This window comes from Sarcophilus harrisii, chromosome 4 (assembly GCF_902635505.1).
Source record: "Sarcophilus harrisii chromosome 4, mSarHar1.11, whole genome shotgun sequence".
In the NCBI taxonomy this organism is placed as follows: Eukaryota; Metazoa; Chordata; class Mammalia; order Dasyuromorphia; family Dasyuridae; genus Sarcophilus; species Sarcophilus harrisii.
Window position 1 is genome coordinate 389,206,390 of NC_045429.1, and position 13,095 is coordinate 389,219,484.

The following is a 13,095-nucleotide window of genomic DNA, read 5'->3' on the forward strand; positions in this document are numbered from 1 at the left end:
TAGCAGATAATCAAATCTCTTATATCATGGTTTTGATTGACTAAGAGAGGTTTACAGGGTCTGTCCACACATAGTTCAGGTTGATTGATTCAAAAAGAGTTCTTACTTAATCAAGGAAATGTTGAACCGATTCAATATCCAAGAAATCCCAAATGGGGTCATGAAGAATCTGACACAGCTGAACAACAATAATAATAAGCCGAGCCTCACCTTTACACTAATATAGACACAAAAGATTGTTTCTTAGAGAAGAGCCTTTAGGGTTATATTTTGTTCTGATGAGACAAAGTTTGTTTGTAATCAACAGAAAATAAATAGTGATCTCTTATGTCCTCTATGCTATTTGGTCAGTTGCATAAATGTTAAAAGTGTAGTCTTCTGTAAAAAATAATTTTTGAAAGCTTTTGAAAGCATATATTTTCATTGAGGATATTCTTGACATGTATATAGGTCAATTTCTCTAAAAACTAATAAAAAAAAATTCGATTGCTTTTTTCTTTGAAAGTCAGCATGATGTGGTGCAGATGTGTCAAATATGAGGCCTGTGGGTAGTTTGCATCCCATAACGCTCCTGAGCACAGGCTGAAGCAGACTAAAATGTAATTCTTATCTGATTTTAATATGTTGATGTATTAATAATATATATATATTCACATATATATGTAAATAAGTTCTTTTCTAAGTCAAAATATGTGGCCTGCAAGAATCTTTATGTATGACTTAATTGACATTGTTTCTATTTGAGTTCTCCAAGAAAGGCATTTATTGTTTTTTTCAGTTATTCAGGGCTTAACTTCCTTTCAATGATTTTCAAAAAATCTTGTTTCAATCATTTTTATAAAAATATTTCAAAGATAAAAGGAAAGGGAATATATACTTACATAGCCCCTATTATTTGCAAATGGGATAATTTATTATTTACAAATTTTTATTATATATTTCTTATTATTTATTAATTGTTACATTATTATGATTTACAAATATTATTTCATTTGATCCTCACAACTCTTCATACAAGAAGAATTGTGCACCACAATTCCACAATTGGATCTGTGGACCGTAGCACAGCCAGCACTGTCCATGGAGTTTTCTTAGCAAAGATACTTGATTGGCTTGCCATTTCATTCTCCAGGGGACTAAAGCAAACAGAGATTAACTGATTTGCCCAGTGTCACATAGTTATTAAGTGTCTAAGTTCAAATTTGAACTCAGGACTTGACTTTACAAAGCCCACTATCTCTATCCACTGAGCCATCTAGTTATTTCTCTTTCAGAGTTAGGTACTATTATTATCTGTATCAGCAAACACAGGTTAAGTAACTTGCCTAGGATTGGAAAGCTGGGAAATTTCTGGTACTAGATTTAAATGTAGGGGTCTTGAACTCCAAGCTTAATACTCTATTTGCTGTACCATTACCTTCCTATTAGGAAAGTAGGCATATGGGACAGGGGCTGGCTACAACATCTCAAATGCCTCATTGTATAATATTTTCTACCCTTTTTGTCTCTTCACTTCTGAAGCTAGTTTTCATAATGGTTCTTGAGGCTTTTAGCTCCCATCTCCTTCCTCATGGTCTAGTCTAGTAGCTTCTGCTGACTTTGACTCCTTAAGGGGCATTTCTATTTTCTGTATTCTGTATAAAGACTTAGTGCTAGGACTTAAATATGGTTGTTCTTTTATTGCTGATAGTGAAAAAAGATTACTATTGAAGAACACTGGCAAGCATATTTTATTTTCCATCTATTTGTTATTATTCTGCCAGCTTTACCTATGGATGCTCTTGGGATCATATAGCATTCAAAACATTTTAAAAGCTTTATTCAGTCCCTACTGCCTCTAGGCTGAAATACAGACTCCTTTGTTTTATATTTAAAATCCTTTATGGTCTGGCAAGTCTGCCTTTCCTTTTATTTATTCTATTATTTATAATCAAGTTATTACTCATTACTCATGAAAGAAATATTTCTTTTAATTTCTTTTATTTATATAATAATGATAGCTATTATTACACGTTACTTGCTTTCATGGATGTGGTATTTTAGCTACTATTCTTTACATATATCATTCAATTTCTTCTCTCTGTGCCTTTTTACCACATATCCACCATATCTAGAAACCCCTTCCTTACAGCTAATAATAATAACTGGCATTTACAAAGCACTTTAAGGTTTGAAAAGTACTCTACAGAGTAGCTAGGTAGTGGAGTAGATGGAATATTGGACTTAGAGTTAGGAATATTCATCTTCATGAGTTCAAATCTGGCCCCAGACACTTACTGGCTGAGTGACCATCTTGGTCCGTTTTGAGAACAAAAAAGCAACAATGACCCTGGGTTAGTCACTTAATCCTGTTGCCTCAGTTTCCCCCTCTTAATCTGGAGAAGGAAATTGCTAACCACTCCAATATCTCAGCCAAGAAAGACCCAAATGGGTTTACAAAGATTAGGTCATGATTGAAATGACTTAATGACAACAACAGCAAAGAGCTTTATGAATATTACCTCATTTGATAATGATAGCAACCCTGGAAGGTAGATGCTCTTATTATCCCCATTTTACAAATGAGGAAACTGAGACTGGAGGAGTTAAATGACTTGCCTAGGGTCACACAGGAGGTAAATGTCTGAGACAGGTCTTCCTGGGCTGATCCATTTAGCAGCTTTTTCATTTATGAAGCTGTTCATGATTTTTCTGTATTTTCTAGTCCCTCTCCACCAAAATAATTGCTTTGCATTTATTTTGCACACATTATGTATTTACAGTGTACACACTGTTCCTCAGGATAGGTTATAAAGTCCTTATATCTTTTGTCCTTACATCCCCAGACTTTCCTAAATGCCTGGCACATTGGAAGCATTTAATAAGTGCATGTTCATCTGTTGATCAGATGTTGCATACACTACTTTAAAAATATTGTAACAAAGACTAGTCGGTGAGCTCAGTACTTACGAGTCTGTGCAGAGTTCTGCTGATGCATTTCCTATGTAGAAGAGGCCGGGGAATCTATTTATGGGTGAGTTGTAATGATGTAGTGCATTACTTAGACATTCTTGAGCATAGTTAGACATTCTATAATTTGTTCTGGCCTGTTAACTGGAATAGCAGCTTCTTTGTTTAGGGTTGCAGAACTAGTATTGGGGACATATTAAAAAGGCTTTAGTCAGTCTTGGTCTTTCTTGGTTTGGTCTCTTTTGCTGACTTTTTGGGTGATGGAGCCAAGTAAGAGACAGTTTACGAAAGGAATTTTTTGCCATCTTCTCACCTGAGGTTGAAATGTAGCCTCATAAATATGGGCATCACTTCTTTGTCTATTTTGGTGTTTATTCTTTCATTTTAGGTGGAGACAATTGGAGGTATGAACCAGTGATTTTTGAAAAATTAGGAGAATGAGGTAATTGGAAGTTCCAACGTCCAGAAGTCCTGGAGCATCGTCCACACTGGGTTTGGCAGCCAACCTAGTATTGATGCCCCAAGAAATATGGAGTGACCTTCAGGACCTAGCCCATCTGTATCCAAGATTAGGATTCACCTAATAGTGATGTTGAATTTGATGGGACCAATGCTATGTAGAAATGTCTTTATTCTGAACGCACTCTTCCCAAGAGATAGGAACGATATAAGGGAAAGTGTTTACCCAAGTGTTGGGGGAAATTATTTATATTTTTATTATTGCTATATCCTCAAAGCAAGTATTCCTTTATAATGGAAGTTGGTATGAAATGAAAGTGAGACATTAGTCATTGATGACTAATGATGGGGAAGAACACCCAGAATGGGAACTTGAGCCAGTGCCATTAAAGGGGAATCCATAAAAGTCTGAGATAGAGAGATAGCAGTCTGCTCTGGGATGTAGCCCAGAGAAATACTTGCTACACTGTGTCTTATCAGGTGATATTGCTAATAATCTTCTGCCATCCTCAAATATTTTGCATTTTTAACTGCTAAAAAATGTTATTTTTAACTTTTGGCTGCCATCTTTCTCTGTGCTAGTAAGAACAAGTGTTGCTGGCTAAGGCAGCTTCTGAGTTCTTTTTATTCTTTTTACTGTGATGATTAGATTAATCAAATGATTCAAGGCCATCTTTGCTTTTTCCCATTTTCTATTTTGACAGTTTATTTGAATAGGTCAGTTTGAGTTTGTTGCAGTTGTATGCAGGGTCATCTCCACATTATTATGCTGTGTAGATTTTGACCTTTACTCCAACAAAGGAATGATATGATGCTTCCAACAATTTATTCTGTTTTTATTTATTTATTTTAAAAGTATTTTGTTTTTCCAAATACATGCAAAGATAGTTTTCAGCATTCACCTTTGCAAAACCTTGTATTCCAAATTTTTCTCCCTTTCTCCTATCTCTCCTCTCTGGTTAAATGTGCAATTCTTTTAAACATATTTCCATATTTGTCATGCTGCCGTAAGAAAAATCAAATCAAAAGGGAAAAAACATGAGAACAATAAATAACAAAATACTATGAAAATAACTGTTTTGGTCCACAATCTCCATAGTTCTCTCTTTAAATGTAGATTGCACTTTCCATTATAAGTCTATAGAAATTGCCTTGAATTACCTCACTGTTGAAAAGAGCTGAGTCCATCACAGTTGATCATCCATAATCTTGTTCTTTCTGTGTACAGTGTTATCTTGGTTCTGCTCACTTCACTCAACAACAGTTCATGTAAATCTTTCCAGGCTTTTCTAAAACCATAGGCTGCTTATTCTGATGTGATTCCAATATCATTAACTAGGTATTTCTTGTTCATTAAGATATAATTTCATTTTTTGTGGTGATGTTTGAAGATATTTCAATGATGAGTGAGATTTGTCCTATCTAACACCTTCCAACTATCTTCTTAAAGGAAGTATTCATGATAGACAGTTAACTATCATGATAGACTTGAAGTGTCTTTAATTTTTTTAATCTGAACTGTATTGTCTGTTGTATTTTTTTCTTCCCCCCAATTTTTTCTTATGGCCTTGTGTTCTTCATTTTTCACTAGTCTGCAGACTCAGAACGCCATCATAACTCTATATGGATATTTTTCTTCCTTTATCCTTTCCCAATTTCCTTTTATGCATTGTCTTCCCCTGTTAATATGCAAGAACAGCTCGGTGCTACAGTGGACAGCACTCCAGATCTGGAGTCAAGAAGACCGGAATAAAAATCCAGCCTTAGATATTTAGTAGCTGGGTGATCTTGAGCAAGTCACTTAACCCTGTTTGCCTCAGTTTCCTCATTTACAAAATGAACCAGAGAAGGAAATAATAAGACACTTTGGTATCTTTGCAAAGAAAACTCCAAATAGGGGCAGGAAGAGTCTGACATCACTGAGCAATAACATTTGAATGCCACTCCCTTGAGGACAGGGACTGTCTTTTTGTTTGTATTTATATTCTTAGTGTTTTGTGCATTCCCTGGCAAATATTGACTGAAAGTCTACTTCTCTTTGAAATGACATCAAGAAATATCATATCATTGATTTAGTCTGAAGGATCTTACTAAATTTTTCATAGATGTCTCTTACCATTTCAACCTTTGCAGGAAAAGTTAATGAATGGGCTGTAATTATCTTGATGGTCCTATTTTTGCTAACATTTATAAAGAAAACTGCAAGATGGGATATCCAAGTGTCCTATGAAATGATAATTCAGTTTTATTGTTGGTCTCATCAGACAACTCCCCGATTGGTCTCCCCAAAGAAAACATCTGGGAGTCATCTTTCTGTTTAACTGCTATGTCATTTTGCCTTCTAGTTTCATTTATGCGAAGAGCATCAATATTGATGTGGTTCAGTTCTTTCAAGAACCATTGAATGAATATCTCACATTTAGAGTATCAGTAGTTAAAAGAACATTTATGGAGAGTCTATTAACTGTGTGATTCTTGGCCTACTTTGTCCCCTTTCCCCTAATTCCACTATAGCCACTGAAGAAAAAGAAAGGGGATTATCGGGTTGGAGAAAATTTCAAATTTTTCTTTGTTCTATGGATTGTTATGGTTAAAGAATTCATTCCCTAGTACTTCTGGTGATGAATCTCTCCGGTGTTCTTTGCATAGTAGATTCAGTGTATAGATAGGGCCATATTTGAATCTTTCCTATCATAGAAGAGACTGACACAACTTGTACTCTGTTGGCCCTCATCTAAGGTCATCTCTGCACCTGAATGAAGTATCAGAATAAGATTTTGTGAATTATAAAATTAGACTCTGAGGTTAAAAAGCCTTTAGAAGTCATCTAGTCCAGTTCTTCAGATGACACATGACTCTTTTCTACAATATCTGTGACAAATGGTCATCTAGTGTTCAAGAACTCATTACTTTTCAGAGGAATCAATTCCATTTTTGGCTCTCTCAAATTGTTAGGAAGTTATTCTGTTTATAGAGAAAATGAATGTCAAGAACAGTGTCCCCACAGAGACTATCAGGACTGGAACAATTCTATTGGCTTTGTTGTCAACAAAACTTGAATTAGTTGCATTATAGATGAGAAGTTGGTCACAAGAATGGCATGCTGAGTTTTTCAAGGGGAAGGAGAGATAGATAAATAGCAGCTAAAATCAATGCACAGACATATCTTTTCCCCCACCAATGTCTGTGTTAGATTTGTGACAGTTAGTCAGTAAACATATTGCTGGGCATTTGAATAGTGTCCTGTTAGAGTTTCAAGGATAGATGCTTAATAAGGGAAGGGAAAGGGAATACACATTTATATAATGTTTAAAATGTACAAGGCACTGTGTTTGGTGGTTCACAAATATCATCTTGTTTGACTTTGTCAACCAAGTGAAACTCAGTGCTCAGAATGCAGAGGAATCCAAGATGGGTTAAAAGCAGAAAAGTTTAATTATGAGGAAAATCAGACAATAATAATACCCCATCCTTCCCTCCACCCCATATAAGGTACAAAGGAAGCCATAATTCTGGAGAGAAGGGAGATTTATGCTTGAAAACCATAAAGGGGAGGTTCAGAGAGTGGTTGGGAAAAGGAATGAACAATTTTTCCTGGGGACGGGTAGACATAGAATCAGAATGTTTTTCAAGAACTGCTGAGTGCAAGGCTGATTTGGGCCAGTTTAGAGGGACAAAATTCAGCAAGGTCACCCAGTGAATAATAGCAAAGGCATCTGGGAGTGAGGAAGATTTTGGTTCTATGAAAGCTTCTGATGGGCTCCTTTCAGCAAATATGCTTACTCTTAGTCCAGTGCATCTGCCTTGGCAAGATAATTCATGGAAAACAGACATATTAATTTCTTTTAAAATTTTGTTTATTTATTTAAAAATTTAATATTTTACCCCCCCCCCCCAGTTACATGTCAAGCATTTAAAGAATATTTGTTTTTAAAACTTTGAATTTATGATGCAAAGTGAAATGAGCAGAACTAGGAGATCATTACACCCGGCAACAAGATTATAGGATGATCTAGTCTGATGGACATGACTCTCTTCAACAAGGAGATGATTCAAACTAGTTCTAATTGTTTAGTGATGAAGAAAGCCATCTACACCCAGAGAGAGGACTGTGGGAACTCAGTGTGGTTCACAACATAGCATTTTCACTCTTTTTGTTGTTTACTTGCATTTTATTTTGATTCTCTTTTTCTTCTTGTGCGGCATGATAATTGTATAAATATGTATACATATATCAGATTTGACATATTTCTACCATATTTAAGATATGACTGCTTGCCATCTAGGAGAGGGCATAGGGGAAAGGGGGGAAATTGGAACACAGGGTTTTGCAAGGGCCAATGTTGAAGAACTGTCCACTGTTTTGAAAAATAAAAAAGCTTTAATTAAAAAAACTAAAAAACAAACAAAAAAATCTTTGAGTTCCAGTTTCTCTCCTTTCCTCCCTTTCCACCCCATTGAGAAGGCACATGTGAAATTATGCAAAGCATTTTCATAAAAGTCAAGACATTAATTTCAAGAGTACTTCCCCAATCCTCACAACAACTATTCAAGGTAGGTACAACAATAACAAAAAGGACAACAATAATATCTAATATTTATATGTCACTTTAAGTTTTAAAAATCACTTTACACATATTCAGTCCTTACAAAAGCCTGGCAATTAGGCGCTATTATAACATATCCCCATTTTACAGATGAGGACACGGAGGTTCATAGATTTTAGTTGACTTGCCCAGGGTCACACAGCTAGTAAACTTCTGAGGCCTGATTTGAACTCAGGTCTTTTACTACTCCAGACCCAGTCTATTGTCCACTGTACCATCCAGCCTCTGGAAAAGAATACTAAACCCCAGCTAGAATAGAGCTGCAATAACCTCAGTGGAGAAACCCAGTATTTAGCTATTGTTTTGCTATTGTATATGACTACAATCATCCTATGTGAGTGCTTCCCTAACAACTATCATGAATGACAGCTATTATATTTCTGTGTTTCTTGTGCAGGAAACAAGAGGTATATATGAAGTAGGTGAACTTCTGGATTTCTCCCCTTTGCAGGATGGATGTCTGCACACAAGATTCCAACCTGAAGAAAGATTTTGTTTTGTTTTTCTTTTTGCTGCTGGGGGGTCAGAGTTGGAAAGTGTTCACAATGTCATATTTTGTGAAAGAATAGCTAAAGCTTTGATTTTGTTGCATTTTCTATAATGTAAGCCAGCTATTTATTAACCATTGTTTGAATGACTCTAGCCACAGTGGCTCGGAAAGGAATGGGAACAGCTGCATTGTATCATGATTGACAGTGTTTTTCTGTTCAGGGGACCTCAGGATGGAACAACAAGGAGAAGTGAAAATCACATTTTGAATGGCCAAGACTATTGAAAGAACCAATCTGTCATAGTATTATTTTTGTATGGGGAGGAGGAGATTCAGACTTGTATTTCATCGGTGGTGGCAATTCCAAATAAGTTGGCAATACCAATGCATTTTGGCATTATTTCTGGACTTTAAGGACAGTGACCTGAGGTCTGACTTTAGGTAATGTATTCAGATTGAGTCAGAAGTAAAATTTGAACTCAACTCTGAGGCTAGCAGGCTACTATCAGACCAGTCTTCCCCTTATTTTCATTCTATACTTACATTTAGTCATTAATATGCCTTTCTATAGACTCCTCTTATTAATTCTAATTTTGCTTTCTGAAGCTATGCAGAATAAGTATATTCCCTTTCTTTATGCTCTCTCTTCAAATATTTGGAGACAGCTATCTTATTCTTTATCCCTGTCTCACTCCCTTGCCTTATACTCTCCCCAAATCTTTCCTAGGTTTATTTGTAGATGAATTTAGCCTCAGAAAGAGCTGATTTATCTCTGGGCTTGTTAATATTTGGATAGGTCAGGGGTTCCTGATGCTGGGACTACTGACCAGATTAAGTAGATAAATGCTGAAGCAGGAGGAGAGTGCAGGTGGAACTGATTCTGTTTTTCATGGTTCAGTATCAGGTCTGACTATGGCAAATTGTGAAAAGAAGATTTAATAAGATCTTTTGAGGGGCCAGGACTTTCCCCCCAAGTACTTGTTCCAAGATAAGAAATTGAGAAAAAGGCTCTTATAATTTACATTCCCTTTAAAGGATTTAGGAGAGCTAAGGATTTGAGGATCATAGATTTAGAACAGGGAAGAGATGTAGAGGTCACTGAGTGCAACCATTAATTTTACAAATGAAGAAACTGAGGTCAAGAGAAAAAAAGTGATATTTCCAAGGCTTAGAATGTAGAGAAGGAAGTCAAGACCAATTGAAGAGGTGGAGGAAGACCCGAGTCTCAACATTAAAGTCTTAAATCAAGTCGAGAACAATCATTATTGAAGTTTAGAACCAGAGCATATGAATAACCTTATGTACATAATTTTCTTTTGAAATTTTGCATGAGAAGAAGCATTGGGGAATTATGCATAGAGTGCTGCCTCAGAGGCAAGAAGACCTAGGAGTAATTTTCTGACATTATGGTGTGACCTGAAAAAGTCGCTTAATCATTTGCTGTACTTGGGTAGTATTATAAAAGAAATTCAGATTTCTGTTTCTCTTTTTCCTTGTGAACTATTCTGTCATGTATCTTATTCAACATAATAAAACAAAAATAACCATGGTGAGCCTAGACTTGTGGAAATAGCTTAGGAGTACTTTCTTGACTTACCTCTGAAAACTTTTAGGCAGAATTGTACTGAAAAATCTTAGTTTCTGGATCTACTGACTTATAGACACATCCTGCAGGCAAGAGGAATATAGAAAATATCAATAATCGTCGCCAAGCTGGACGTGGTAGCACATGTACAGTAGGCTGAGGTTGATGGATTGCTTAAGTTTGGGAGTTCTGAGCTATGGCAGGACTTAAAGTCTATTGGATGTTTACACTAAGACTGGCACCAATATGGTGAGTTCCTGGGAGCAGAGGACCACCAGGTAGTTTAAGGAGGGAGAAAAGGGCACAAGTCAGAAATCAGAGTGAGTTAAAAGTTCTGTGCACAAACATTGGAATTGGGCCCATGAATAACTATAGTACTTTTATCCTGGGCAAGATAAAGAGATCCAATGTCCCTCCCCCCCCCAAAAAAAAAAAAAAACAACCAACAAACTTGCTCCAATTATAACTAATGGGAAGGATAGGAATTGTACCTGTGATTTAATCGGTCAAAAAAAATCCTAGGTGAGGAAATTTTTTCTACCAATGGAAGCTGGCACTGTCTTTGTACTTTGAGAGCTGTGTATGACCACAGGAAGTAGTCTTTGTGACTTTAGGACTAATTCTCTGCCACTAGACCATGTTGCCTCTCACCAAATTGAAAAAGCATTCAATAAGTCTCTAATTGCACTTAACACCCCGTGCAGTACTTTGCAATGAGAAGTAGATTTAGTCATTGCTTTCCCTGGGACTGATTTCTAAAATACACTAAGTCATCCAATCAATCCATCAGTAAGATATAACTAAGTGCCTATTATTTGTCAAGCAACGTATTAGACACCGGGGAAATAGATGTAAGGAATAAAAACACTTCTACTTAAATTGAAATTATATTCGAATGGGAAAGATAACAGGCACATATAAAAATATATAGTGCATAAAGATAAAGTGAATAAATGCAAATATATACAAAGTTGTTAAATATAAGATAACTTGGAAGGAAGGGAGCTAGCAGTTGAGGGGATCAGCAAAGGGTTCATGCAGAAGATGGTGCTTGAGGGGTGTCAGAGGAAAAAGGGCATTTATGATGTAGAGATTAGGAAGTAGCACAGTTCAGGCATGGGGCTTGGCCACTATATGGACATAGAGATGAGAGACAGAGTATCATGTTGGGGGAATAAAGAGAAGGCAAGTTTGTAATTGTGTTCATATAGTTACTAGCTTTCTCTTGGCAGGTAGATTCCCAAATATTTCATTTTATTTACAGTTATTTTAAATGGGATTTCTCTTTCTATCTCTTGCTTCTGGGATTTGTTGGTAACAAATAGAAATGCTGATGATTTATGTGGGTTTATTTTAGAGAAGGCAGGTTTGGCTGGGTCATTGAGGGCAGGAGGGTGAAAGATGTCCAGAGAAGATGGGAAGATAGTTTGAGGCCAGTTTGTAAAGGGATTTAAAGAAAGAAGGAAATAAACATTTATGAAGCACCTACTTACTGTATGCTAGATACTGTATAAAGTGCTTTACAAATGTTGATCCTCAAAATATCCTTGTGAAATAGGTATTATTAGTACCCCCATTTTATAGTTGGAGAAACTGAGGCAGATAAAAGTTAAGTGACTTCTCCAGGGTAACACAGTTAGTAGGTATTTAAGGCTGGATTTGAACTCAGGTCTTTCTGATTCTAGATTCAGTCACTGCCTTCCCTAATTGCCTTTAAAAGCTAAACACAATAGTTAGAGAGCTGCCAGAATTGATTGGTAGGGGAATCGAGATTAAACTTGAATTCTTTACAGGAAGATTGGGATGGTGAAAATCATTTGCAGCAAGAGCAGCCCATTACCATCGTCTCTTTTAGAAATCTGCCTTCTTTCAGAATAAAGCACTAATGATCCTTGATCACTCAACCAGTGGCTTTGAATTAGGACCGTTGGGATGCCAGCTTCCATTGGGAGAGAGAATTTCCTCACCTGGGAGTTTCTTGTACCAATTAATTGGGATGGACAATTGCCGCATAAACAGCATGGTTTATTACTTCCCACCTATTCCTAGCTGGCAAATACGGACTCTGCAGAGCAAAGAAAATAAAGAATTCTTTAGTGTGGGCTAGATGGATTTGTGGTTAGGCTAGAGCTAGAGCTGCAGGATCTGGATTTTGACCACCAGAGGGAGAACTAGTGCTGTGTGATTGATGCAGAAAGATGCTGGTTTCTGCAGGCGTAGGGGATTTGATGAGTATTCGGAAAACGCCAGGCTGAAATGCAGTTCCCTAAGTCTGCTCCGTTACCTTTCTTTAGCAAGTCTAAAGTGGATGTAGAATAATAGCTAGCATTTACATGGCACAAGATTTGCAAAGTTCTTTACCTAAATTGTCTCATTTGATCTCAGAAATCCTGGGAGACAGGGGTTATCATTGCTCCCCTTTTACAGATGAGAAGCTGAGACTGAAAAGATAAGTGATTTACCCAGAGTCACAGACAGCAAGTGGCTGAGGTAGGATTAGCACTCAGACATTTCTGACTCCAGATCCCACATCTTTGATCACTTTGATAAGAAAAAGACTGGGAGCAGATACTTCTTTGACCATCTTTCTTTTTTGTTTTTTAAAATATCCTCTTTGCATCATTCTTGACATCAAGCTTGAAATAGGAAAATGGGAGTCTGAAAGAGAGACTTCTGCTTTCTATTCTTTGTTCCTCTCTTTTTTTCTTGTTGTCACAGAATATAATGAGTTTTGCTAAAATGAAGTTTTTAAAAAATCACATATGGAATTTCAAAGATGGCTAGGGCCAGAGTCAAGAGCAGTGGAATATTGGGCTTGGGGTCAAAGATCTGACTTTGAGTCCTAGCTCTACAACTTGTGACTCATAAGACCTTAGCCTAGTCATTAAACTTAACAAACAGCTCTCATTTTCTCCTCATAATAATCCTGAGAAATAGGTGCTGTTATTATTTTCATTTTACAGATTAGGAAACTGAATCAGGCAGGCAGGTTAAGTGATTTGCCC